This window comes from Sapajus apella, unplaced genomic scaffold, assembly GCF_009761245.1.
Source record: "Sapajus apella isolate SASKATOON/1434 unplaced genomic scaffold, GSC_monkey_1.0 scaffold22, whole genome shotgun sequence".
In the NCBI taxonomy this organism is placed as follows: Eukaryota; Metazoa; Chordata; class Mammalia; order Primates; family Cebidae; genus Sapajus; species Sapajus apella.
Window position 1 is genome coordinate 28,133,128 of NW_022436962.1, and position 26,608 is coordinate 28,159,735.

Here is a 26,608-nt window from a genome sequence, read left to right on the forward strand (position 1 = left end):
AAAAAAAAAAAAAAAAAAAACCCAGGCTGCACAGATAATGAAGATAGTTCTAGTCATTGGTCAGCAGTAAAAAGCAAACACGTAATGCCTTCAGCTCCTATCTTTTGCTCATTTCTTATTGCTGCAGTTTCACATTCATTTCTTCTTGTTGTATGACTAAAGGGGATGATGGTAGAGATGGTAAGCTGGCATTTACTCAGCCCCACCCTGCTCAGCCTTGGACGTGGGCAAATTCTCAGCTGCTTTTGTCTCTTTGCCATCTTGTGGTTTAGGGTTCTCTGGGTCTCCACCTGGACACCGACACTGCTGCTGACCTGGGGTCTCATCTCCTTGTTTTTTTTAATCCTCTTCATCACCATCCTCTCTAGGCTGTCTTTGGTGAGGAGGGCCCCAGTGGAATCATGGCCTATAGCCACATACATATCCTGCCTCACTGGCATATGTGGTGCTGCTGCACCCTGGCTGTCAGCACCCTCCATCACCGCTCCCTGCACAGGAGAGCTAGAACACTGTGCTCCCCATCCGTAGGGTCTCTGCAGGCAGTAAGGCAGGAACCGCTCCTGAGGAAGGGCTGGTTTTGTTGGGCCTGGCCTTTGGGAGCACTCTCCCATCCTTCCTTCTTTTCCCCATGCTGACTATTCTGGTAATTCTGTTGGTAATTGTGTGGAGGACCCCCAGGACGTGGATAGCTTCTGTAATGGTTACGGCCTGCTCCACGTTTACTGCCCTGCACTCTAACTCCACCAGGGCCTGTGACATCTGCTGCCTCCGCACCCTTTTCTCCTTCAATGCCAGACTCCACAGTCTCTCCAGCTCCTACACTCCCCACTCCCTGGAGCTCTTTTTTTATGGCAGATCCGTTTCTTACATTGAACCATTTTCCTGTTCCCAAAATCTTTGTCATGACCTTCTTGTCCCTACCCACAGAACCGTGGATATGAGGCCAATGAGGCCAGTACTCCCTGGACAGCCAAGTCTGGTGGTAAAGGTGTGGCTGCTCTCAGGACTCTTTAGGGTATGCTCTCAGCTCCCGATAAAGCTTTATTATTATTATTATTATTACTTTGAGACAGGATCTCACTCTGTTGCTTAAGCTGAAGTGCATGGTACAATCGTAGCTCACTGCAGCCTCAACCTCCCTGGCTCAAGGAATCTCCCATTTCAGCCTCCCGAGTAGCTGGGAGTACAGATGTGCAGCACCACGCCCAGCTAATTGTTTCTTTTTTTTTTTTTTATTTGTGGAGGGGGTTTTCGTATTTTTCCCCGGCTGGGGTGCAATGGCGCGATCTCGGCTCACCGCAACCTCCGCCTCCTGGGTTCAGGCAATTCTCCTGCCTCAGCATCCTGAGTAGCTGGGATTACAGGCACGCACCACCATGCCCAGCTAATTTTTTGTATTTTTAGTAGAGACGGGGTTTCACCGTGTTGACCAGGATGGTCTCGATCTCTTGACCTCGTGATCCACCCGCCTCGGCCTCCCAAAGTGCTGGGATTACAGGCTTGAGCCACCGTGCCCGGCGCAGCTAATTGTTTTTTTTTGAGATGGAGTCTCGCTGTGACATCCAGCATGGAGAGCAACAGTGCAATTTTGGCTCACTGCAACCTCCACTTCCCAAGTTCAAGTGATTCTCCTTCCTCAGCCTCCTGAGTAGCTAGAATTACAGGCATGCACCACCACGCCCAGCTAATTTTTGTAATTTTAGTAGAGATGGGGTTTCACCATGTTGGCCAGGCTGGTCTTAGACTCCTGTGCTCAAATGATCCTCCCACCTTGGCTTCCCAAAGCACTGGGATTACAGGTATGAGTCACTGCACCCAGCCTTAAAACAAAACAAAACAAAAATTTAATTCAATTTTTCCTTGAACTTCCTGAAATCTGCTTCTACTACAACATGGATCAATCTTGAAGATTTTATGCTAAGTGAAATAAGCCAGTGAAATAATACATAAGGAGAGACACTGTGTGACTCCACTTATGTGAGGAACCTGGAGCTCTCAAATTCGTAGAGAGAAAGCAGAATGGTGCTTGCCAGGGGTTAAGGGGGAGAGGAGTGGGGAGTTACTGTTTAAGGGATACAGAGTTTCAGTTTTGGATGATGAAAAACTTCTGGAGAGGGATGGTGGTGATGGTTTCACAACAATGTGAATGTACTTACTGCCACCGAACTGTACACTTCAAATGGCTAAAATGGTAAATATTACATTATGTACATTTTATCACAAGGCAAAATTTCATATTACACAAAGATTACAAGTATGATTTTAATTACTAAATATATTTGCATAGATTAAGCTCAGAACAAAAGATATCCAATGCTTATGGTGATTATCTCTGGGTGATAGGGCCATGGGTGCTTTTAATTTTCTCTGTATCTGTATTTATAATAGAGAAATTATAAGTAGTAAATTGTATACAATTATGGACAGTAAAATTTTTTTTAATTTTTTTATTTTATTCTTTTGAGATGGAGTTTTGCTCTTGTTGCCCAGGCTGGAGTGCAATGGCTTGATCTTGGCTCACCTCAACCTCCGCCTCCCAGGTTCAAGCGATTCTCCTGCCTCAGCCTCCCAAGTAGCTGGGATTACAGGCATGCGCCACCATGCCCGGCTACGTTTGTGTTTTCAGTAGAGACAGGGTTGCATCATGTTGGTCAGGCTGGTCTTGAACTTCCGACCTCAGGTGATCCGCCCACCTCAGCCTTCCAAAGTGCTGGGATTACAGGTGTGATCCACCATGCCCAGCCTCAGTGAAATATTTTTTAATTACTTTTGCTGGTAATGCATCCCCAAAATATTTTGTATTATCTTTTTCTTTTTTCGAGACAGTTTCACTCTTGTTGCTCAGGCTGTAGTGCAATGGCACAATCTTGGCTCACTGCAACCTCTGCCTCCCAGGTTCAAGCAATTCTTCTGCCTCAGTTTCCCTAGTAGCTGGGATTACAGGTACCTGCCACCATACCAGGCTAATTTGTATTTTTTGGTAGAGACAGGGTTTCACCATGTTAGCCAGGCTGGTCTCCAACTCCTGACCTCAGGTGATCTGCCACCTTGGCCTCCCAAAGTATTAGTTTTACAGGTGTAAGTCACCATGCCTGGCCTTGTATTACTTTTGTAATAAAAGCAGGCATTGAAAAATGTGGTAAAAGAGGGGAACAACAGACACTTGAGGGTAGAGAGTGGGAGGAGGGAGCAGATCAGAAAAAAATAACTGTTGGCTACTAGGCTCAGTACCTGGATGATGAAATAATCTGTACAACAAACCCCCATGACATGAGTTTACCTATATAACAAACCTGCACAGGTACCCCGAACCTAAAATAAAAGTTAAACAAAAAGAAAAAAGTGATGCATTGTACAATAAAATATTATTCAGCCATAAAAAGGAATGAAGTACTGGTAAATGCTGCAACATGAATGAACCTTGAAAACATCATTCTAAGTGAAAGAAGTCAGTCATAGAAGATAACATATTGTATGATTCCAGACATGTGAAATGTCCAGAATAGGCAAATTCATGGAGAGAAAGAGCAGATTAGCGATTGCTTGGGGCTGATGGGAGTAGGTGCAGAGGTGGGGGATGGGGAGTGACTACTAAAGAGTACAGGGTTTCTTTCTCTCTTCTTCTGTCTTTCTTTTTTATGGACAACGTCTTTCTTATTGTTGCTCAGGCTCAAGTATAGTGGCCTGATCATAGCTCATTGCAGCCTAGAATTCTTGGGGCTCAAGCAATCCTTCTGCCTCAGCCTCTGGAGTAGCCGGGACTACAGCGTGGGCCACCAAGCCTGGCTATTTTTTTTTTTTTTTTTGGTAGAGACAGGGATCTCATCATGTTGTCTATGCTGGGTGTCAAACTCCTGGACACAAGGGATCCTCCTGCCTCAGCCTCCCAAAGTGCTAGAGCCACCATACCTAGCCCATTGTACAAGGCTTCATTCTGGGGTGATGAAATGTCCTAAAATTGGCCAGGCATGGTGGCTCACGCCTGTAATCCCAGCACTTTGGGAGGCCAAGGTGAATGAATCACCTGAGATCAGGAGTTTGAGACCAGCCTGACCAATATGGTGAAACCATAAATAAAACCATAAAAAACTAAAATTACAAAAATTAACCAGGCATGGTGGCGGGCACCTGTAATCTCAGCTACTCAGGAGACCGAGGGAGGAGAATCACTTGAACTCAGGAGGCGGAGGTTGCGATGAGCCGAGATTGTGCCACTGCACTCCAGCCTGGGCAACAGAGTGAGACTTCGTCTCAAAAAAAAAAGAAAAGAAAATGTCCTGAAATCAACTGTAACTGTGATAATGGCTGCACAACTCTGCATACGGCAGTCCCTGCTTCTCCACAGTTTCTCTTGCCATGGTTTCAGTTACCCATGAACAACTGAGGTCCTAAAATAGATGAGTATAGCACAATAAGATATTTAGAGACACAGTTACAATATACAGTAACTTTTATTACAGTATACATTTGTTACAGTATATTGCTGTCATTGTTCTGTCTTATTATTTTTTTGAGACAGAGTCTCACTCTATCATCCCCTGGAGTGCAGGGGTGCAATCACGGCTCACTGTAGCCTGGACCTCCCCAGGCTCTGGTGATTTTCCTATCTCAGCCTCCACAGTAGCTGGGACCACTGGCATGCACCACCATACCTGGCAACTTTTGTATATTTGACAGAGATGGGGTTTTGCCACATTGCCCGGGCTGGTCTTGAACTCCTGGGCACAAGCAATTCACCTACCTTGGCCTCCCAAAGTGCTGGGGTTACATGCATTAGCCACTGTGCCTGGCCTGTTCTATTATTAGTTATTACTGTTAATCTCTTACTGTGCTAATTTACAAATTAAACTTCATCGTAGGTATGTATGTATAGAAAAAACAGTATATATAGGATTCAGTACTATCATCAGTTTCAGGCATCCACTGGGTATCTTGGAATGTATCCCCAAGAGTTAAGTGTGAAGTTTAAGTATATACTAAAAACTATTAAATTGTACATTTTAAATAGGTGCATTGTGGTATGTGAAGTATGACTTAGTAAAGGTGTTGCAAGGAAAATCTTGTTTCCAGACTTAAGGTTTTCTCCCAATCTGAAGTCTTTGGTAGTTCTTTTGTACTAGACCCCTTCCTAGGCCACTTAATGGTGATGTGAAGTCAGAAAGGTATTCTGCTGAGCAATTTTATTTATTTATTTTTTGAGAAGGGTCTTACTCTGTCGCCCAGGCTGGAATGCAATGGCACAATTATAGATCATGTAACCTCAACCTCCCAGGCTCAAGCCACATCCTCCCACCTCATACTTCCGAATAGCTGGCACTACAGGGGCACAATACTACACCAGGCTAATTTTTGTATTTTTTGTAGAGACAGGGTTTCGCCGTGTTCCCCAGGCTGGTCTAGAACTCCTGAGCTCAAGCAATCCGCCCTCCTCAGTCTTCCAAAGCGCTGGGATTAAGGCATGAGCCACCCTGCTTGCTAGGCAATTTTAAATGATACACCTGTTTTAGTCCAAAGAGCAGGATTAAAAGTTTTTTTTGGCTGAGTGCAGTGGCTCATGCCTATAATTTCAGCACTTTGGGAAGCAGAGGTGGGCAGATCACCTGAGGTCAGGAGTTCAAGACCAGCCTGGCCAACATGGTGAAACCCTGTCCCTACTAAAGACACAAAAATTAACTAGGCATAGTGGCACATGCCTGTAGTCCCACTACTCAGGAGGCCGAGGCAGGAGAACTGATTGAACCCAGGAGGCAGAGATCACACCACTACACTCCGCCCTGGGCAACAGAGTGAGACTCGTCAAAATAAAATAAAATAATAATTTAAATTTAAAATGATAGCACCAAACGAAAAACATGAAACTGCTCTTCTTCACACTCTGTATTTTCTGGCAAACATTTTACTTGCCAGCCCACAAACTGCTAGAAAGAAAAGCTGCTTTTCCTGTTGAGCCAAGTGGCTACTAGAAGATGCAAACTAAATTCTTAACAAATCCTCTTTCTTTAGAATGACTCCTAGAGGGTCATCAAATGCCTGTTTCTCCTGAGACTCCAATAAAGTGTGATTTGGTTAAAGACAGAGAGAGAGAGAGAGAGAAAGAAAGAGAGGGAGAGGGAGAAGGAAAGAGGGGGAGGGGGAGGGGAGGAGAGGAGGAGGAGGCGAATTAAACCTACTTCCCCAGGCTATAGTGAGAATTAAGTGAGATTACATAGGTAAAACACCTGACTCACATCCCAGCACACAACACCAGCTCCCTGCCACTCTTTCCTATGTTCTGTTTCCCTAAATATGCCCAGAAGGAACTAAATGTTGTTCCTTGTATTTCTGAAGCACTACTTATAAAGCCATCATGTTTGGCAAAATTTATTGGTGTATTCCACCTTATTTATGGAAGTCTCTTTGTTTTTCAATCTGCATAATGGACCCAAGATAAGGAAAAGTAGAATAACTCCTCTTATACCAGATCTATTCTGTAACAAACTGAAAAAGTGAAGATAGAGTATTCCTTGGGATGGAAACTAGAAAGACATACTGCCTACCTCCACCTCTCCCCTAACACAAACACAGGAAACTATTGTTCAGTTTCTTTCTTTTTTTTTTTTTTCTTTTTTTTTGAGATGGGAATTTCACTCTTGTTGCCCAGGCTGGAGTGTGCAATGGCACGATCTGGGCTCACTGCAACCTCTGCCTTCTGGGTTCAAGCAATTCTCCTGCCTCAGCCTCCTGAGTAGCTGGGATTACAGGTGTGCGGCACCACGCCCAGCTAATTTTTTGTATTTTTAGTAGAGAGGGGGTTTCACCATGTTGGCCGGGCTGATCTTGAACTTCTGACCTCAGATGATCCAACCATTTTGGCCTCCCGAAGTGCTGGGATTACAGGTGCTTGGCCTGTTCAGAATTTCTTTAATGAATTAGCAGATATAAACTAACTAGAGGAGCCCACCAGCCCAGACTACCCAAGGAGGAATACCTTGTCATCAGAACTGCCCAAACCAAAAAAATTGGATGACTCAACACAGAGCAGATTTGTGAATTCTAACCCCGAAAGATTATCCCCTCAGGACATGTATGTGTCCAAAGAAACAGTAAGAGTTTAATAGTCAGCCTGGGCAACTTAGTCAAACTCTGTCTCTACAAAAATTAGCTGGGCGAGGTGGCATGTGCCTATAGTCCCAGGTACTCAGGAGGCTGAGGTGGGAGGATCAGCTGGGCTGGAGAGGTTGAAGCTGCAGTGAGCTATGATTGCACCACTGCATTCCAGCCTGGAAAACAGAGCAAGACTCTGTCTCAAAAAAAAAAAAAAAAAAAAGAGAGAGAGAGAGAGAGAGATTTTTAGTCATCAATTCTGCTTTCTCTTCATAACCCCTAGTATTCTAGGCAATTTAATAGGGTACAATTATCGAGTAGTTGGCCAGCAAATACTTATTAAGCACCTACTATATGGCAAGAACTAAGGTTGCAAAATTCAGTGTGACATAGTGCCTTGCTCTTACAGAGTTTTCAATCTAATGGAAGATACAGACACATTCCATAAGCAATTGAAATAGTTTGACAAGAGCTACCCTAGGGCTGAGATCATAAAGGAATGAGGGGTGTAGGGGAGGAAAAGAAATATTTTTTTTCTTGATCATCACTGGGTTTGTGGCTGAAGCCCCTATAACAAAAGATAGATTAACAAGAAAAGTATACACATTTATTTAAGTTTCGTGTGACACGGGAGACTTTAAAAGGAAATGGGGCAGGGCTCAGTGACTCACGCCTGTAATCCTAGAACTTTGGGAGGCTGAGGTGGGCTGATCACCTGAGGCCAGGAGTTCAAGACCAGCCTGACCAAGATGGTGAAACTCAGTCTCCACTAAAAATATAAAAATTAGCCAAGTGTGGTGGCAGGCACCTATAATCCCAGCTATTTGGGAGGCTGAGGCAGGAGAATCACTTGAACCCAGGAGGCAGAACTTGCAGTGAGTCAAGATTGAGCCACTGCACTCCAGCCTGGGTGACAGAGCAAACCTCCATCTCAAAACAAAAACAAAAACAAAAACCGAAAAAAACAAACAAAAAAGGAAATGGCCCAAAGAAACAGATAAATCTGTGTATATTTTATAGTAGGTTTTATTAAGAAGTGCATGGTCATGGAAAAATATAATTGGATAAAAAGTATGATCTAATGTTAATAAAGTGTGAGGGGACCGCTTAACAAGACCTATTTGTTCAGATTTTTCTTTGTGTCTTTGTATGTTCAGAGATAAGGATGTCCCCTTCCCCTAGGTGTAGGGAGGGACCTCTCCAATGAGGTCTTATGACCTGCTTCAAGGGAGAAGCCTGAGAGGAAGATGAGGATGACCTACCTGCTTCTGCTGTTTTCTCAAATACCAAAGTGCTGCATTTGTGGGTAGCATGTCCCAAACTTCATCCTGGCTGTGGGGCTCCTGCGTGGTCTAGTCAGGCTAGGCTGCACGCTTATCTGAAAAGCTGCCTGAAGCCTAATGCTAACCTTGGCCAACACTATGGATACATCAAATGATGTTCTGTAGCCATTGGTCTGTGGATTTTTTGGGGAACAGGACATACCAGCGTACAAGCATTGTTTAATAACTGTTTCTTTGATAGATCCTAGAGGATTTTGATGATTAAGGCTGGTCATGGAGCTAAAACATGCCTATGTGACCAGTTCACTCTAAGAGATCCCACCATGAGTGAACTTTGGACTTCCTGGTATGTACACGCATGATAGTCCAAGACCTGAACATGCAGCACATCCAGCGGGAGTCAGCAGAGGGAGGACAACGAAGCCTGTGCCTGAGATCTCTAGCCCCTTCTTTGCATAACATTGCCTGCTGTTACCACACTGTATCCTTTGCCTGTTAAAAACTGATCTGTGAGGTCCGGGCTGGGTGGCTCCCGCCTGTAATCCCAGCGCCGAGGCAGGTGGATCATATATGGAGTTCAAGACCAGGCTGGCCAACATGGCGAAACCCATCTCTACTAAAAATACAAAAATTAGGTGAGCGTGGGGGGCACACCTATTATCCCAGCTACTCAGGAGGCTGAGGTGGGATAATTGCTTGAACTGGGAGGTGAAGTTTGCAGTGAGTTGAGATCACGTCACTGCACTTCAGCCCAGGTGACAGAACAAGACTCTCAAAAAACAAAACAAAACTGATCTTTGAGTACAGAAACTGTTGGAATCCTGCGAGTCCTTTCAGCAAGCAAACATGGAAGGTAATCAGAGCATGATGAACACCGTCTCCCATTGACCTAGCCAAGATTTTCACAGAGCTGCATTCTGTTCCGAGGCTGTCCCTGCATACTCCTGCTGTCTGTCTGCTTTATCCCTCAAAAGCGTTTCCCCAAATCAATCAATCAATCTTCTGCACATCTGATTCTGTCCTAGCATCTGCTTCTCAGAGAACGTGAACAGTAACAGTTGGTATCAAGAGTGGCTGGAAAAGCATGAAGTTAAGGATCGACGAACTCCTCATCTGGCTGGCAAGGAGCATCCCATCCCAAGTGGAATGTGGGGCACAGATAATGCCTGGCTCAAGGTGGCCCGAAATATCCCAGTGGATGGGAACACCTTTGCTGGTGAGATGATTCAGGCATTAAAAGATGTAAGAAAGACACTGCTTAAAAGGAGAGCAGATTCTTGGTCAGATGGTGGAAGTATAATTTAAAAAAAAAAAAAAAAAAAGGACAGCAGAGTTAGCTGGTTATTAATACCCTGTATAGGAATAATGAAAAGTGAGAGATAAACACATACAGCTAAGTGGAGAGCCAGCGCCTTCAGTGGTACCTTACAAAGAGGCCTTTATTGTCTTTACGAAGAGTGAACACAGCTGAGGAGCAAACTCAGGTCTTAATATTACTGAACTGAATTGTGGTCCGCTTGCCCAGTGCAATAAAGCCAAAACATCCACACTGAGGTTTGCAGCAGGAGAAAGGAGGGAGTTTATTTGCAGGGTGCCAAGTAAGGAGAATCAGGAAGCTCTTGCTTAAATCTTGACCTCCCTGATGGCTTGAAAGTAAGGGTGTTTTGTTTTGCTCTTTGAGACAGGATCTCGCTGTCACTCACACTGGAGTATGGTGGTGCAATCATAGCTCACTGCAACCTCAAACTCCTGGGCTCAAACAATCCTTCCATCTCAGTCTACGAAGTAGCTAGGGCTATAGGCATGTGCCACCACACCTGGCTAGTTTTTAATTGTTTTTTGGTAGAGATCCAGGTCGGATAGGTGGGGGGCAGGGGGGTGTCTTGCTATTTTGCCCAGGCTTGTCTCAAACACCTGGTCTCAAGCAATCCTCCTGCCTCAGCCTCCCAAAGTGCTGGGATTACAGGCATGAGCCACTGCGCCTGGCCCAAAAGAAAGAAGATTTTTTTTTTTCTTTTCTTTTCTTTTTTTTTTTTAACCAGGAATGTCAACAAAGGGGAAGGAAATAATTTTTAAAGGCAGGAGTAGATTTCAGGAAAGCAGAAGTTACAGGCAAAATCATAAATCAATACATGGAGCTATACACTGGTTTGGTCTAAAAGGGCAGGATATCTTGAAGTGGGTGTTTACAGGTCATAGATAGACTCAAGATTTTCTGATTTGCAGCAGGTTAGGGAAGAGAAACTTTGTTTAAAAATTTGGGGTCAGCAGCAAAGAATGTTAGCTCTGGCTTGCTGGCGTGACCTCCTCCAGGCAGAGCAAAGAACTGTGGGCAGAGTTCAGTCCTTAGCTCCCTGTTATCTGAGGTCTAACGTGCCAGCAGATCCATTTGGTAAGGGTTTGAGTTCCTGAAAAATAACTCAGGGACATATGTTAAGATGTTATCTTTAGTTTCTGTAGGGGAACCAAACATCCTGTGATTCTAACTTCCTTGGCTACTGTTTTAAACTACTATTACCTTCTTGCTTAGCAAGTTGCTTCTTTACTTCTCGGGACTAGCTAGGAGCCTAGAATTTCTCTTGAAGGAATTCAGGATTTTCCTTTACTTCCATGCTCAGGGGGCTTGAAGGCCTCAAAAAGGGGGGCGGGCTCCCTGCTCCCTCTCATTAATAAAGTCATTGAGTTCCAGAGGCATTTACATGTTCAACCAAGGCTGGGCACGGTGGCTCACATCTGTTATCCCAGCACTTTGGGAGGCCAATGTGGGCGGATTACTTGAGGTCAGGAGTTCGAGACCAGCCTGGCCAACATGGTGAAACTCCATCTCTACAAAAAATAAAAAAATTAGCCCGGTGTGGTGGTACTCGCCTGTAATCCCAGCTACTGGGGAGGCTGAGGCAGGAGAATCACTTAAACCCGGGAGGCGGAGGTTGCAGTGAGCCAAGATCACACCACTGCACTCCAGCCTGAGCAACAGAGCAAGTCTCCGTCTCAAAAAAATAAATAAGAATAAAAACTAAATGCTAAATGCTTAACCAAGACAGGTTGATTATACAACCCCAGAGTCCTGGTTGAGAAAACTTGGGACCCTGACATATAGGAAGGAGATATCTGGGGATGTGCTCTAAAGGATTTGGCTCTGCAGACTCAGAGGTTACAGAGGTATCCAACTTTCTTCATTAAAAGATAGCACTCCCCCCATGCAGGAAGACCTGCAGAGTTCCCTATCTGCCAAAATAATATATTTTCCCCTCAGGAGCTTCCCCCACCTCCTCTCTTGGCTGCCAGGCCAAAAACCAGGGTTAAATTCTGTTATAGCATAACCTGGCAGAGGATATGTTGGGACTGATAAGGAAGGAGAGATATCATACCCTTGTGGAGCCTCAAGAATTACCTAGTACATAATTACCTAGCAGGACCAGGACAGTATACCTGGGAGTAGATTTTCAGGGTTGTTGATTAGAAAGACCAGAATATAAAACTGGATGAGTGACTGGGCGCTGTGGCTCATGCCTGTAATCCCAGCACCTCGGGAGGCTGAGGCGAGCAGATCACCTGAGTTCAGGAGTTCGAGATCAGCCTGGGCAACATGGCGAAACCCTATCTCTAATAAAAAAATACGAAAATCAGCCAGATATGGTGGTGCACCCCTGTAGTCCCAGCTACTCAGGAGACTGAGGCTGAGGCAGGAGAATAGCTTGAACCTGGGAGAGGATGTTCAGTGAGCTGAGATCGTGCCACTGCACTCCGGCCTGGGCAACAGAGCGAGACTGTCACAAAACAGACAAACAAACAAATAAACAAAAACTGGATGAGCAAGAATTCATGGACTTCAGTGCCTTTTCTTGGGACACAGGATTTAATGCCCTGGCGAGGATCTCAAGGGATGCTGGAGGGTAACTGAGAAGTCTGGAAAAAGCAATGGCCCACACTGAATGAAGTGGAAATTCTTGAGTTGCTCTGGCAGATGATAGAGGAACGAATCAAAAGGCTGGGGGAGATGGGCAGACTGGACTGAGTATATTATGTGAGCTTAGAAGCCCCACTAAGAGAATTATGTTACTCTGGAAGGTCCAGAGAACACATTTGCCAAGACTAGCAGGAATGTGATGATGGGAAGGATGGCAGCATCAAAGAGAAATTCAGGGGTGACTCCTCTGTATGCCGGGTGATAGGAGAGACAGTCACAGGCTGGGTAATGGGCCCCCACTGAGAGTAATAGGGACCAGGTGGTATGCTTAACCAGAAGTCAGGGGGCCGCATTGACCACAAAAATTGTCAAGGTTGGAGGCACAGCCAAGGGGTGCTGATCCACAGGGATATGTGGAAATGGGAATGGCTCATGGAATGTGGTGTCTTTAGTGGCAAAATAGACAGGCAGCCAATAAGGCTGCTGCTCAATATCTACAATCAAAAGAAGGCAAAACTAGAAGAGTAGGCAGCCAAGAGCAATCACCCCAAGAAGCCACTATCCCTTGCCCAGTTCTCAGAGCTGCACAAACTTTCAGATTTGGAACTCACTGACTGAAGACACGGCCAGGACCCTAAGAGGAAGGACCCTGCATCATGATGGCAAATGTTTAGTACTGTAATGATTCCCCAAAGGGACCACTTATTCAAGTGACTGCACACTGAGGAAAGAGGGATATCCCGATATTTCAAGGGCTATCAGGAACTGGGTCTGAGTTGACATTAATAGTCTACACTGGCTGGGCCCAGTAGTTCATGCCTGTAATCCCAGCACTTTGGGAGGCCATGGCGGGCAGATCACGAGGTCAGGAGTTCGAGACCAGCCTGACCAGCATGGGAAAACCTTGTCTCTATTAAAAATACAGAAATTAGCCAGGTGTTGTGGTGCGTGCCTGTAATCCCAGCTACTTGGGAGGCTGAGGCACGAAAATCGAGTGAACCTGGGAGGCGGAGGTTGCAGTGAGCCGAGATCGTGCCACAGCACTTCAGCCTGGGAGACAGAGTGAGACTCTGCCTCAAAAAAGATCTAGAGGATGTCAGGTCTGCTGTTTGATTTAAAAAAAAAAAAATCCTAATTTTAATATAGATACGTTTTTTAGCATTTGTAAAATCATTCAGCTACTCTTGCGTGCTCTATTTTCCCATATTCAACTGATTTAAATGAAGTTATTCCATCACTTAAAGAGAAAAGTCTGTGCAATCATTTTAAACCTTGAAGTTATCTTAATTTCACCATTAAGATAGCAATAGCTCTTAATCTCACTAGGATCTGGATCCAAAGTCACATTCTTCCTCACTAAATGTAATCAATTTTGTGTTCACCCAAATATCATCAGATTGAGCCTTGTGAGTTTATCTAAAATCATTCACATCTTCTGGAGAAACTTGCTCCACTGGAATTCCTTTCAGCTTGTGAAGGCCCCTGTGCTGCGCTTTTTACTCTGATTGCATCATTTTTGTCAAGGTCTCTTGGATGGACTACTACAAGTATTGGCAAACGACCTGGAAAGGTCATCTTAGTGTATGATCTTGCTGTAGTGTAGCTTATTTTCTGTGTTTAATAAGATGACGTTGGGGCCGGGCACGGTGGCTCAAGCCTGTAATCCCAGCACTTTGGGAGGCCGAGGCGGGTGGATCACGAGGTCAAGAGATCGAGACCATCCTGGTCAACATGGTGAAACCCCGTCTCTACTAAAAATACAAAAAATTAGCTGGGCATGGTGGCATGTGCCTGTAATCCCAGCTACTCAGGATGCTGAGGCAGGAGAATTGCCTGAACCCAGGAGGCGGAGGTTGCGGTGAGCCGAGATCGCGCCATTGCACTCCAGCCTGGGTAACAAGAGCGAAACTCCGTCTCAAAAAAAAAAAAAAAAAGAGATGACGTTGGCCGGGTAAGACGGCTTGCGCCTGTAATGTCAGCACTTTGGGAGGCTGAGGTGGGAAGACTGCTTGAGCCCAGGAGTTTGAGACCAGTCTTGGCAATATGGAGAAAACCCGTCTCTACATAGAATTCACACCTGTGGTCCCAGCTACTCAGGAGGCTGAGGTAGAAGGATTACCTGAGCCCAGAGAGGCTGAGGCTGCAGTGAGCCGAGATTGCACCACTGCATTCCAGCCTGAGTGACAGAGTATTTCCCTTCTCAAAAAAAAAAAAAAAAAAAAAAAAAAGGGGGAAAGAAAAATGAAAAAAATGTTAAGGTGCAATGCAATAGTCCTTTTTCAATGGTTTCATTCAGGTGAATGAAACAATTTGTTTTGGTTTCATGTTCAGTTTTATTGTCATTTTTTTTGTTTTTGTTTTGTATTTTTTTTTAGTATTATTGTCATTCTCATTATATACATGACTAGGCTGGGTACATTGGCTCATGCCTGGAATCCCAGCACTTTGGGAGTCCAAGGCGGGTGGATTATTTGAGGTGCGGATGGATCATTTGAGGTCAGGAGTCTGAGACCAGCCTGGCCAACATGGTGAAACCCCATCTCTCCTAAAAATTACAAAAATTAGCTGGGCATAATGGTGCACACCTGTAATCCCAGCTACTTAGGAGTCTGAGGCAGAAATCACTTGAACCTGGGAAGCAGAGGTTACAGTGAGATCATGCCTCTGTACTGCTCCAGCCTGAGTGAGAGAGCAAGACTCCGTCTCAAAAAACAACAACAAAAAATATATGTCACTGCCCGAATCTTTTATTTTTTTGAGATGGAGTTTCGCTCTTGTTGCCCAGGCTGGAGTGCAATGGCACGATCTCAGCTCACTGCAACCTCCGCCTCCTGGGTTCAAGTGATTCTCCTGCCTCAGCCTCCTGAGAAGCTGGGATTACAGGCATGCACCACCACGCCTGGCTAATTTTGTATTTTTAGTAGAGACGGGGTTTCTCCATGTTGATCAGGCTGGTATCGAACTCCTGACCTCTGGTGATCCACCTGCCTCAGCCTCCCAAAGTGCTGAGATTACAGGCATGAGCCACCTCATCAAAAAAAATTTTGCTCATCAAAATTGTTGATATTTATTTCAGGCATGATTAAAATATGTCTCTTCTCAACATTCTTGGTCCAGCTACAGCAAAGGGTCCCATGGCTGAATCAGACAGCAAGAACCACACGCATGCCTCAGGGCTTGAATGTGTCTCCCCTAGGCCTGCAGTGGAATGGTTCACAGGCAACTCCTACCAAAGATTTTCTTTCCTACGCCTTGCCCCATTTGCTGACTCAAGGACAGGAACCTAAGTCAAACAGTCTCTTCTATAGGGACTAGGAAATGGGTCTAGAAAAGTGGATTTAATCACTTTCCAAGTGGCTACACCAAAAGGCACAAAACTGTCCTTTCCTTTGGCTGTATTTTTCACCAAGTGGCTAGAGGCAGCAGAAAAGGGCAGTCCACAAAGAAAAGGTGGTGGGCTCTCAGGAGCCTCTGAGAGTCAAGAGGGAAAAGCTGCAGCAGTGCTTTCTGCCCTGGTCCCATTTCTCTCTTGCCTTAAGCCTGGCTGCACCCTCACCCTGATGTTATTTGCAACCCGAGGCATCACTAACCTACATTTCTATGCTGACGTCAAACTAAACTATGCATACGTGCAAAGGATGGTAAGCAAAGTGGAAAAATGAAAACAACTTATTTAGGGGCTGTGATCACGGGTAAATGTTTGCCTTTTATTATTATTAGTTTTTTAGAGACAGGGTCTTGCTATGTTGTCCAGGCTAGTCTCAAACTGCTTAGGTTCAAGGGGTCCACCCACACCAGCCTCCTGAGTAGCATGCACACAGCAGGGGAGGAATATATTTTTTTTTTGAAATAGAGTCTCACTCTGTTGCCAGGCTGGAGTGCAGGGGCCCATTCTCAGCTCACTGCAACCTCTGCCTCCCAGGTTCAAGCGTTTCTCCTGCCTCAGCCTCCTGAGTAACTGGGACTACAGGTGTGCACCACCATGCCCAGCTAATTTTTGCACTTTTAGTAGAGATGGGGTTTCACCGTGTTGGCCAGGAAGTCTCAATCTCTTGACCTGGTGATCCACCCACCTCGGCCTTCCAGAGTGCTGGGATTATAGGCATGAGCCACCATGCATGGCCAGATATTCCTTTTTATACCTGCAAATAGTTTGCACTAAAACTAATTTTTAAAAATTAAAATATTCAGTGAAGTGCACAAATCTTTATAACATCTTGACAACTTGTTTCTTTTTAAAGTCAACTATTATAGAGATACGTTGGTCAGGCTGGTATCGAACTCCCGATCAGTTGATCCACCTGCCTCAGCCTCCCAAAGCGCTGGGATTATAGGCGTGAGCCACTGCACCCAGCCCATTTATTCTTAATCTATTGCCTTTGTATTCAAATTAGATTTCTTTATAGAGTGTATAGTTTGGTCTTACTCTTTTTTATTTAAAGACAGGGTTTTCCTCTGTTGCCCAGGCTGGAGTGCAGTGGTGCAATCTTGGCTCATTGCAACCTCTACCTTACGAGTTCAAGCGATTCTCTTGCCTCAGCCTCCTGAGTAGCTGGGATTACAGGCATGTGCCATCATTCCTAGCTAATTTTTGTATTTTTAGTAGAGATGGGGTTTCACCACGTTGCCCAGGATGGTCTCAATCTCTTGACCTCGTGATCTGCCCGCCTTGGCCTCCCAAAGTGCTGGGATTACAGGTGTGAAGCACAGTGTCCAGCCTCCTTTTTTTTTTAAAAGTTCAATGACATACAATTCATTAAGAATAAAAATATAGCTGGGCGCGGTGGCTCACACCTGTAATCCCAGCACTTTGGGAGGCCGAGGCGGGTGGATCACAAGGTCAAGAGATCGTTGACCATTCTGGTCAACATGGTGAAACCCCGTCTCTACTAAAAATACAAAAAATATTAGCTGGGCGTGGTGGCACGTGCCTGTAATCCCAGCTACTCAGGAGGCTGAGGGAGGAGAATTGCCTGAACCCGGGAGGCAGAGGTTGCGGTGAGCCGAGATCGCGCCATTGCACTCCAGCCTGGGTAACAAGAGTGAAACTCCGTCTCAAAAAAATAAATAAATAAATAAAAAATAAATAAATAAATAAGAATAAAAATATATTGTTTTGCCAGGTGCAGTGGCTCATGCCTGTAATCTCAGCACTTTGGCAGGCTGAGATGGTACATCCCTTGAATCCAGGAGTTTGAGACCAGCCTGCCCAACATGGAGAAACCCCATCTCTACTAAAAATACAAAAATTAGCTGGATGTGGTAGTGCATGCCTGTAGTCCCAGCTACTCGGGAGGCTGAGATGGGAGAATCGCTTGAACCTGGGTAGTAGAGGCTGCAGAGAGCCGAGCAGGCACTGCACTCCAGCCTGGGTGACAAAGCGAGATTCTGTCTCAAAAAAAAAATAAATAAAATAAGAATATATTGTTTCAAACTTAGAATAATTTAATATTTTCTTTGTTATTTTGTATGTATCTGGAAATGGAACAGATACATGTTCTGATCCTGTCTGAGGTAGCATTCCAGCAACTGGTACCAGGTTCCCCGCTAAAGTGACGTTCCTCTTGCAACATTTCCATTGCCAAGAAAATCTTTTGTTTTCGTATATTTCAAGAGTGGCTTCAGATTAATACCTCTCAGAACAATCCCCTCCTAAAGGTCAACTTGGTTCAGAGCCTTTAAATACAAACAATTTCCAGGCAACACTAACGACCAACATAAGGGTAACTCAGGTAAAAATTGTAGAATTCTATCACTTGATACCTGCAGTATCAACACTAAAATAGAACTTAAGAAGATTTATGTTTGAGCAACATTCTATATAAATATCTCCACCTCTACCCTACTTGCAACAAAAGCTCTAAATCAGACTAATTACCTTTCAATTATAATAACTGATAGCTTTAATAGATTTTTAATCTAATAGTTTAACAGCCTTTGATTATAAAACTTATTCTCAATTATAATTTATAATTTTTCAATTTAATTTTTTTTTGAGACAGGGTCTTGCTCTGTCATCCAGGCTGGAGTGCAGTGGCACTGTCACGGGTCACTGCAGCCTCAACTTCCTAGGCTCAATCAATTCTCCTCCTTCAGCCTCTCCAGTAGCTGAGACTACAAGCATATGCCACCAAACCTGGCTAATTTTTTAAATTTTTTGTAGAGACAAGGTGTCACTTGTTGCCCAGGCTGGCCTTAGACTCCTGGGCTTAAGTGATCCTCCCACCTCAGCCTCCCAAAGTGCTGGGGCTACAGGCATTAGCCAACTGCACCTGGCATTTAATTTACAGTTAATAAGACTAGTTCAAGTACTTAGGTGGATGAACCCATACAACACCAAAACAAGGAAAATTATTCTCAATAGGCAGAGATATAATCAATTGCAGATATATGGCTTACTAAGACTACCAAAACAGCTCATGCCATGTATTTGAAAACAAAAAATGCCTGGGCCCAGGAGATTGAGGCTGCAGTGAGCTATGATTATCCCAGCCTGGGTGACAGAGTGACACTGTATCTCTTAAAAACAGAAAAAAATTATGAAAAAAAAAAGTTGTACTGAGATGGATTTTAAAATAATCTCAGAAAATACAAAAATTTTAAATAATATTTCCAGTTTTTGATTACATATCTTCATAAGAATTTAATCACAGTTCTCAAATTTTGATGCAAATATATTGCCATTAGCTCTCTAATCGTAGATTGCTTTTTGTTGAATATTCTGCTGATAAATAAACAATTGCTTAACATTCCAATCAAATATATTCTCAGAATTAACTACAAGACTGGTGCCACTGCTGGGAAATGAGCTGAGTTAATCAGCAGTTACATCAAATGTAATGAATCCAAATCACTTCTTTCTGTAGGTCCACTGAAGTTGTCTACGTTTTTCAGCTTGATCCTCAAATCATTGCAGCCGCACCGGGACACTCCCTTCTTTGAAGGCAGTCGTGGTGATGAAAGCAGCCGAAGGTGAGCGCCGCCATCAGGGTGAGAAGGGGCAGAGCTCACCTGCACCACCACCGTGTTGTTCTCCCACGATCCGGTGTCCACATGCACACTTAGGCTCCTGTTTCGGGAGCATGTCACATATCTTTAAATATTGTTATGCTGCTTTACATATCATGTAAGAACCTTTTAATAATGCAATTCCATTTCCCTTTGGAACCTTTGTGCTATTGTTTTAAGACATTTCATTTCCATTTCCATTATAAAATCCAAAATATATTTTTATATTTCCTTTAAATGGTCAGTGATCTTTTTAGACACATTTTTTTAAATGAAAAAGGTATTTTATATTTACCATGTATTTACATCCTTTATTTCTTTGTGCAGATCTCATTTTTCTGTCACCCAGCCTGGAGTGCAGTGACACAATTATGCCTCACCGAAACCTCAACCTCCTGGGCTCAAGCAATCCTCTATCCCCAGCCTCCTGAGTAGCTGGGACTAAACGTGTGTGCCATCATATCCAGCTAATTTTTCTCTATTTTTTGTAGAGATTGTGTCTCGCTAGTTGCCCAGGCTTGTCTTGAACTCCTGACCTGAGGCAATCCTCTCCCCACAGCCTCCTAAAATGCTGCGATTTGCCGGGTGCAGTGGCTCATGCCTGTAATCCCAGCACTTTGGAAGGCCAAGGTAGGGGGCAGATCACTTGAGGTCAGGAGTTCAAGACCAGCCTGGATAACATGGCAAAATCCCATCTCTATTAATATAAAAATTTTTTTTTAAAAAAAACAACAACAAAAAGCCCAAAGTGCTGGGATTTCACGCATGAACCACCATGCCCAGCCAAAAAAACATTTCTTATAATGCAGTTCTCTGGAAATGACCTCTCAGTGTTTGTCTGAAAAGGTCTTTTTCTTTTCTTTTTCCTTTTTTTTTTTTTTTTTTGAGATAGAGTCTCACTCTGTCATCCAGGCTGGAGTGCAGTGGCACGATCTCGGCTCACTGCAACCTCTGCCTTCTGGGTTCAAGTGCTTCTCTTCTCCTGCCTCCGCCTCCCGAGTAGCTGGGATTGCAAGTGCATGCCACCACGCCTGGCTAATTTTTGTATTTTTAGTAGAGACGGGGTTTCACTGTGTTGGCCAGGCTGGTTTTGAACCCCTGACCTCAAGCAATCCGCCCACCTTGGCCTCCCAAAGTACAGGGGTGTTAGCCACCACGCCCAGCCGCAACGTTGTTACTTTTGATATTTGTCATTTTTTTTTTTTCTTCACACTCACAGACTCAGGTCGCAACTTTTGACATTTGGATTGACGGATTCTTGGCACTGTTGACATTTTTTTTGTTGTGAGCCTGTCCTGTGCGCTATAGGATGTTTAACAGCATCCCGGGTGCTATGGTTGAATGTTTGTGTCTCTCCCAGATTAATACGTTGAAGTCTAACGCTAATGTCATAGTGTTAGGAGGTGGGAGCTTTGGGATTGGTGTCCTTATGAAAGAGGCCCCAGAGAGCTGCCTTGTCCTCTTTTGCCATGTGAGGAAGCAGTGAGGACACATTCTCTAAATCAGGAAGTGGCTCTCATCAGACACCAAATCTCTCAGTGCCTTGATCTAGGACCTTCCAGCCTCCAGAACTGTGAGAAATAAATTTCTGTTATTTCTAAGCCACCCAGTGTTTTGTTATAGTTGCATGAGTAGACTAAGACCCCTGGCCTTTACCTTCTTCCCAGTACATTGCAAAATATCCTCTGGGGAGTAAACTCACCTCTGGCTGAGAATTGCTGTTCTAAGGCTATTTTAGCTCTCTTCCTAAGGTATAACCCTTCAGGCATCTTTACCGCACATCCTGAGTTTTTAATCAGGTCTCTTCACTCAGAGTTGGAACTCAAACATGCCCCAGTAGTGTGTGGGCTCTGGGAATTGTCCAACTTACATTTCCCCATGGTGATTTTTTGCGTGGCTTTGTTGAGTTTCCTGTTAGAAATACAGCTCTATATTCAGCACAAGACTCCAGGGCACTGTTATGCAGATTTCCTGGGCTCTTTCTCTGGACGCTTTTCTCTGTGTTACTTTGCCTTGCAAATTCCAACCACCTTATCCTCCTGAAACCATTCTGTGTCCTTCAACTTGGTGAAACGACCATACTCTGTTTAGGTTCTCTTTTGCACCACAGCAGTCTGGGAAGTATCTCCTGGCAGACAGCCTAGGTCATTTTTGGACTCAATTTCTTTTCCTTCTCACAGTCTGGAATTGCCTATAGTACATGTCTGAACATTTGCTTCACATACTTCCCCCAGCTTCCTTATAGCAGGAGGGCATGTATGGTACTTGCTACTGTCAGGCTGGAAACAGCAGTCTCCCTCAATAATTACATTTTTAAGCATTTCATCTGCTAACGTGCCCTGTTGACATTGGTCTTCTTTCCTGTCACTCTTTACTACTTGTCTTTTCTAAACACATGATTACTGAGTAGGCTAAAAAAGACATTTGGAGTAAATGCTGCTTTGTTTTCTTTGAGATTATTTGTTCCAAAATGTGTCAGATCTCTATTTTGCTTTTGGGCAATCACATTCATCCTTGGGTAAATACTGACCATGTCCATTATTTGCTGTACCCAAGGCAGATACACTTGCATTTCAAATTAGAGGTAGGCAGGATGGTCCTCTATTCACTGATATAGGAAAATGATGGGCCAGGAAAATGGTTAGCCAGGTGTGATGGCTCAGGCCTGTAATCCCAGCACTTTAGGGGGCTGAGGCAAGAGGATCACTTGCATCCAGGAGTTGGAGACTAGCCTGGGCAACAAAGTGAGACCCAGTCTCTACAAAACTTAGCCAGGGATGGTGGTTTGCACCTGTAATCCCAGCTACTTGAGAGGCTAAACTGGGAAGATCGCTTGAGCCCAGAAGTTAGAGGCTGCATTGAGCCACAATCATGCCACTGCACTCCCTGGGTGACAGAGTGAGAGCCTGTCTCAGAAAGAAAAAAAAAAGAGAGAGAGAGACTTGAGGTTGAGATAGACTCCGAGCCTCTTCCACCATTTGCGGACATAACAAGAAGGTGGCATCTATGAACAAGGAGAGACAGGCCCTCACTAGATACTGAACCCGCTGCATCTTGATCTTGGTCTCCCCAGCTCCAGAACTGTGAGAAATAAATGTCTGTTGTTTAATCTGCTACCAAGTCCATGGTATTCTGTTATAGCAGTCCAGACGGATGAAGACGATAATAGTAGTAGTTAACATTTACAGACTACCCACCACACACCAGTCACCAGTTAACACTTTACCTACATGTTTCTCAGTTATCCTCACAACCTTCTGAGAGGGGCAGCCTTATTATCTCCATTTTACAGATGCACCAAGAGTTGAAACAACTTTCCAGGGTCACATGGCCAGCAAGCAGCAGTCAGGTGGCTCAAGTCCCTCACCGTGGTGTGGCTGTGACAGCTCCACTGTCTTTACCACATGGGCACCAAGCTTTACAAAGGCTCTCTCAGCGAAGATTGTACATGGTGCCCGTTTATTAATTCAAAAATGTACAAGTTACCAACACTGAAATGAGGGACATAAAGATTGTATTAGTCATTCTCGAACTTTTTCATGCATTTTTCTATTTGAATGGAATACTTTGCATTTTTTGAAATGGAAAATAATTAGTCACACATCAAATTTGACTGCATCAGTAATATGCATGTCTCTCGAGCATAATACTAAGAATTATTTGCCCTGCCATGGCTGCCAGAGATCTACAATTGCAAACTCACCCACCATGTTGTCATTAAGTCTCACTGCATTTTCTATGCTCAGATAAATCCTCTGTCCCAAGTTGATTCAAGAATTATTTATTGCATACATCTTGTGTGCAGGATAAGTGCTCTCAGTTGTTGGGTTTTTTGTTGTTGTTTTGAAAGCAAATCTGGTACTTTGGTTGCAAGTGTTCTTAGATTTCTTGTGTCATCTGCATGAGCAAACACAGACTAGGTATTTAGTAACCATCTGTGCATTCACTGACTCCCAGCCCTAGTCCTGTGACTTGTTCTTTCTCCTACTACCTTAGTGCTTTAATTCCAATCCTTCTCCTGGGCCTCCGTGTTGAGGAAACCATATTACATCTCCATTAATCATCAGTGTTCTTAAGTTCTCAAAGTTATTAAGTACCTCCTCTTAATTTGTTCCTGTGTCATTCTCATTCCATTTCTAAAGCATAATTTCCTCTCAAACTATGTGTATGGATTTTTCTCTATATTTATCCCTTGGTTTTTCTAATCCCCTCCCCTACCTTCCCCACATACTCTGCTTCATTTGCTCCTTATACATTCTTGTTCCTGTTCCTTTAGGGAGAAAACTGACACACATACACACTTACTGAGGCCTCCCTCCAACAGGAAAATCTTTTTTTTTTTTTTTCCTAGAGTCTTGCTCCGTTGCCCAGGCTGGAGTGCAGTGGTCTGATCTCGGCTCACTGCAACCTCTGCCTCCCGGGTTGAAATGATTCTTCTGCCTCAGCCTCCCAAGTAGCTGGGATTACAGGTGCCCACCACACACCTGGTTAATTTTTGTATTTTTATTTTTATTTTTATTTATTTATTTTTTTTTGTTTTTTTGTTTTTTTTGAGACGGAGTTTCGCTCTCGCTACCCAGGCTGGAGTGCAATGGCACGATCTCGGCTCACTGCAACCTCCGCTTCCTGGGTTCAGGCAATTCTCCTGCCTCAGCCTCCCGAGCAGCTGGGACTACAGGCACGCGCCACCATGCCCAGCTAATTTTTTGTATTTTTAGTAGAGACGGGGTTTCACCATGTTGACCAGGATGGTCTCGATCTCTTGACCTTGTGATCCACCCGCCTTGGCCTCCCAAAGTGCTGGGATTACAGGAGTGAGCCACCGCGCCCGGCCAATTTTTGTATTTTTAGTAGAGATGGGGATTCACCATGTTGGCCAGGCTGGTCTTGAACTCCTGACCTTGTGATCTGCCCACCTCAGCCTCCCATAATGCTGGGATTACAGGCATGAGCCACCGCATCCAGCATTTTTTTTTTTTTTTTTTTTGAGACAGAGTCTCGCTTTGTTGCCCAGGCTGGAATGCAGTGGTGCAATCGTGGCTCTCTGTAACCTCTGCCTCCCGGGCTCAAGTAATTCTCGTGGCTCAGCCTCTTGAATAGCTAGGATTACAGGCATGCGCCACCATGCCTGGTTACATTTTGTATTTTTAGTAGAGATGCGGTTTCACCACGTTGGCCAGGCTGGTCTTGAACTCCTTACCTCAAGTGATCCGCCTGCCTTGGCCTCCCAGAGTGGCCTTTTTTTTTTTTTTTTAAACAGGGTCTTGTCCTGTTGCCCTGGCTGGAGTGCAGTGATGCAATCATGGCTCACTACAGACTCAACCTCCTGGGCTCAAGTGATCCTCCCTCATCAGCATTCTGAGTAGCTACTGGGACTACAGGTGAGTGCCACCACACCTGGCTATTTTTTGTAGAGATGAGGTTTCATCATGCTGACCTGGCTGGTCTGGAACTCCTAGGCTCAAGTGATCCACCTGCCTTATCTTGGATGAGACTTTGGACTGTAGACTTTCGAGTTAATGCTGCCGTGTTGGTTAGGCCAGTCTCGAACTCCTGACCTCCTGATCCGCCCGCCTCAGCCTCCCAAAGTGCTGGGATAACAGGTGTGAGCCACCGCACCCGGCTGTAAGTCTACTTATTATATGGCAGAGGCTTCCTGCACAAGCTCTCTTTGCCTGCTGCCATCCATGTATGGTGTGACTTGCTCCTCCTTACCTTCCACCATGATTTTGAGACTTCCCCAGCCACATGGAACTGTAAGTCCAATTGAAACTCTTTTGTAAATTGCCAGTCTTGGGTATGTCTTTATCAGCAGTGTGAAAACAGACTAATACAATTGGTTTGGGATTTGCCTGGACAGAGGGGTTTTAAAAATCTTCCCAGGTGGTTCTACTGCATTGCCAAGATTGAGAATCATTAGCTTAAATTCTTTAGGATTTACCCTGAGTTGAGAGAGGCAGGGAGTAAATATCAGGAAAGAAATGGGGCCAGGAAGGAGGGAAATGATTGTTGGGACTGGCAAAAAAATAGTATCTGCCTCTCTCGTGCATCTTTATCAAAAGTAAGTATGCTTCATTCATTTTTTCATTGATTCCTTTCCTCTTTCAGCATTTTTTGGGCTTCTACAATGTTCAGGAAATGAGAAATCAAAGGACACTGTTAGCAAATGAGAAGTTATATAGGTCAAATAAAATAGAAAAAGTACACTGCCTCCAGGCAAACACAACCCCAACGCAGGAGGCTTGACTAGGGAAGAAGAGGCTGGATTTCAGCCCTCATTCCCTCCTTCGGCTAGGCATTCTCATGCAGAGTGCAAACTCAGCTGTGTAAGAAAGCCAACAGCATCTAAACAGGACACAGGCCCTGCCTGTCAAGACCTCATCATCTGAACCAGGGAAACAACAGGTAAATATACCAACTGCTTTTAATAGTTTAAGATCCATCCTAGGGGTAGCCATAGAGAGTAGAAGGCATCTGGAAGTTATATTGTTAGATTACATTTTATGGTTTTTTCAGGAGACAAATGCTTTTAATTTTTTTAGCCAATTTTCTAACTAGAAAAGTGATTATGTATGCACATATATTTTAAGAGACAGGTTCTCACTCTGCCGCCCAGGCTGAAGTGTAGTGACGTAGTGGGGCGATCACAGCTCCTTGTAGCCTTGCCTTCCTGGGTGCAAGAGATCTTCCCACCTCAGCCTTTTGAGTAGTTGGGACTTCAGGTGCTCACCACCACACCTGGCTAATGTTTTATTTATTTATTTATAGAGATGTGGTCTCACTGTGTTGCCCAGGCTTGTCTTGAACTCCGGGGCTCAAGTGATCCTCCTACCTTGGCCTCTCAAAGTGCTGAGATTACAGATAGGATCCACTGTGCCTGGCCTTGTGTATCCTTATGTAATGACATCCTACACAACACTAATTCATTAGAAGGTTTTTTGTTTGTTTTTGTTTTGTTTTTGAGACAGTCTCACTCTGTCGCCCAGGCTGGAGTGCAGTGTCAACATCTCAGCTCACTGCAACCTCCACCTCTGAGGTTCAAGTGATTCTCGTGCCTCAGTCTCCCAAGCAGGTGGGATTACAGGCATGTGCCACCATGTCCAGCTGATTTTTGTATTTTTAGTAGAGATGGTGTTTCACCATGTTGCCAGGCTGGTCTTAAACTCCTGACCTCAGGTGATCTGCCGGTCTTGGCTTCCTCCAAAGTGCTGGGATTAGAAGGTTATTTGTTGCTGGAAATGTTTGTGTTGTAAATAAACTGCTCGGTATGGTACCATTCGCCTGTAGTCCCAGCTACTTGGGAGGCTGAGGCAGAAGGATCTCT

The 26,608-nt window shown here is 44.4% G+C and overlaps 1 pseudogene; it reads right to left on the minus strand.

The window, feature by feature from the left end:
* Positions 1-192: 192 nt before the first annotated feature.
* On the minus strand, positions 193-21,053 carry LOC116558584 (annotated as a pseudogene).
* Between the last annotated feature and the right edge of the window lie 5,555 nt (positions 21,054-26,608).